The following is a 3,394-nucleotide window of genomic DNA, read 5'->3' as shown; positions in this document are numbered from 1 at the left end:
TCTGGAAATTGAGGCTCCTACAGTTAACTTATGGCTTGGAATGTGTCCATACTTGGAATAAAATTACATTCCATCCAAAGGGTAAATTCAAACGGTTTGATAAAGTCTGACACCGTTTTGTCTTATCTTAATGAAACACATCATTTTAGCAATTTAGTGTTGTGAAATATTTTCAAAAAACCCTTTTAACTTTAAGATAAAACAGGTCTGGTATATAGGGATATAATGTTAAAAGTTTTTGATATTTATTGTGTGTATTTTTGTCTAAACCATTTTATTCAATGAGAGCTCGTCCATGGAGCTGTTCATGAATTGTAATGTTTCACAGTGGAGCTGTTGTGAGCTCCTAGGACAGCCTAAAGGGACAGTGACTGTGGAATAGGGGGCTTTATAGCGACATATGGCCAGGGTGAGGGTCAGACAAATAAAATGTTGCCCAGCTGGAACAACAGTTAACAACAACTTGAATGAAATTCTAACACATCCAAACAGAGTCATAAATAGGGCTCAGGAGGGCGGGTCTCCTCCTCTTTTGTGTGTGTGTGTGAGGCGAGTTTTGAAAAGAGACCAGACACACCTCTTTTCCTTCCAGCTCATTACTGTCTTTGTTCATGGGCAGAATGTGGGGTTTATCTCAGTCTACCCAGCAATCTGTGCCTTCAAACTATGCCAGCCTTCTAATGGATTTCTAGTTATTATTTAAAGCTGTTTGTGTGTGTGCCAATGCATTCATTTTCTCTCTCTTTACAGCCACTCTTTTTGTTCCCATTATGCTCTCTTTTCCTGAGAATGTGTTTCTCTGACCTTAACACAAAATCTAAATTTGAAGTGGGTACAACCACTCCCTCTCACTCTGTTAACTTAAACCTTTATGTTATAAGGGTGGTGAAACTTGTATGTCTGAATTTTTTTTAATGCAGAGAATATTTGTATGCATAGACTATGCATAGAGTGCATGTGTCAGTATTAGGAGTCATTAACATGTTCATATTACAGACAGGTATTTACAGGTGCATCTCAATAAATTAGAATGTCATGGAAAAGTTCATTTATTTCAGTAATTCAACTCAAATTGTGAAACTCGTGTATTAAATAAATTAAATGGACACAGACTGAAGTAGTTTAAGTCTTTGGTTCTTTTAATTGTGATGATTTTGGCTCACATTTAACAAAAACCCACCAATTCACTATCTCAACAAATTAGAATACTTCATAAGACCAATAAAAACATTTTTAGTGAATTGTTGGCCTTCTGGAAAGTATGGCATTTACTGTACATGTACTCAATACTTGGTAGGGGCTCATTTTGCTTTAATTGCTGCCTCAATTCAGCGTGGCATGGAGGTGATCAGTTTGTGGCACTGCTGAGGTAGTATGGAAACCCAGGTTTCTTTGACAGTGGCCTTCAGCTCATCTGCATTTTTTTGGTCTCTTGTTTCTCATTTTCCTCTTGACAATACCCCATATATTCTCTATGGGGTTCAGGTCTGGTGAGTTTGCTGGCCAGTCAAGCACACCAACACCATGGTCATTTAACCAACTTTTGGTGCTTTTTTTTTCTTGATTTAATTTTCTGCTGGAAAATTAAATCACCATCTTTAGCTGATTGGCATGTCACCATATTCTAATTTGTTGAGATAGTGAATTGGTGGGTTTTTGTTAACAAAAAGCGAGCCAAAATCATCACAATTAAAAGAACCAAAGACTTAAACTACTTCAGTCTGTGTGTGCATTGAATTTATTTAATACACGAGTTTCACAATTTGAGTTGAATTACTGAAATAAATGAACTTTTCCACGACATTCTTTACTGAGATGCACCTATAGTGTTGGCTTGATGCAGTAGTTTTGGCCAGTGGCGGTTCTACATTGAATTACACCCTGGGTGAGACCCCCTAAATTCTGCACAAACAGTTACATTTTATTATAACAACATAAGTGAAAGAGAAAATTATATTTCTCAATTGCACAAATTCTTCATTAGAATATTTCAAAAACACACTTAAGAGAATCCAGTTATTTAACTATTGCAATTACAACAGGAAACACACTTTTTAAGGTGCACAATCTCCACCTCCAACATTGCCAAAAGACAATGAACACAATTCTGCACAACATATGACAGTATAAGTTATCAGAACTTAAATATACACTATATACATAAATGTGCCAAAAATATATACAATCAGATATATAAAAAATTTAACAAGAGCAGAGAGCAACAATAATATAAAATATTAAGAATAATATACAAATAAAATATAGAATATTCTAAATAGCACAACTCCATCACACAAATGTGAAAACACACTAAAGAGAGTCTAATTATTACACTATTGCACTAAGAACAGAAAACACAATCTAAAACTAAAACCTGACCTTTCTGGCCTTCCTTGAAGCAAAATCATCAATGATGTCATCGTATGAAATCTGCTCCCCTATTGAGTGATTGATACTGATGACGGCAAGGCCAGTGAGCCGTTCCTGGGACATGGTTGACCTCAGGTACGACTTGATCAACTTTAGCTTTGAAAAGCTCCTCTCTGCTTGAGCCACAGTGACTGGCAGAGTAAGTGCAATCCTGAGAGCAGTCCAAAAGTTGGGGTAGATCTCCGATAGATCCTTATCATGCATAAAAGTGTTAAGCTCAAGGAGGCTCATGGTCTTTGATGGCAGGTCAGGGAAGTTCTTAATTTCATGCACAAGCTCTCTACTGTCCAAATCAGAGTGCCCCTTAAAGTGCAGTGTGGTGCCTAGTGCTTTTTTTCATGTCATCACATTGTTTAGAGCATAAGAAACAAACGGTAAAAAAACATTTTTGAAAAAATATATTTTATTCATATGTTATGCTATGTCCTCTGTAGTGGACACTAGGACTCAGTTGTTTAAAAAATAAAATGACATGGATTTTTTTTCAATCACCAGTTACTTTTTAGGTTTCAGGATTTTTTTTTAACCAAAATTTGTATAAAGATGATTCTCAACTATGTTATGAAAGATATAATGGAATGAATTGATACACCATTTTACTTTATGCAATATGTGGGCAAAATGGCCATACATTAATATTCCCATTCAATGCAATGTACTGTATCTATACACTGTATCTAAGTTGCATATTAATGTGTTCTTGGAGCAACATTTAATGAAAAAAGAAGTGTAATAATTGGAGTAATAATTGGCAACATTTTAATAGTAATATCTAATATTTCATAGGAATATTAATGTATAATTTATTTCCATATTCACTTGTTGTGTCTCCCAAAATGCCTGATAAACATGATTTAAGTGTGAATAATGTGAATAAATGTGCGTTATTTGGAAGAAAGTCGAGGTGTGACTGACTTTAGCCCACTAATTCCATTAGAGTATTGCTCTATACAGTGGATCCCCC

This window comes from Sinocyclocheilus grahami, unplaced genomic scaffold, assembly GCF_001515645.1.
Source record: "Sinocyclocheilus grahami isolate Dianchi unplaced genomic scaffold, SAMN03320097.WGS_v1.1 scaffold414.1, whole genome shotgun sequence".
NCBI classification, from domain to species: domain Eukaryota; kingdom Metazoa; phylum Chordata; class Actinopteri; order Cypriniformes; family Cyprinidae; genus Sinocyclocheilus; species Sinocyclocheilus grahami.
This window is presented reverse-complemented; position numbering follows the sequence as displayed.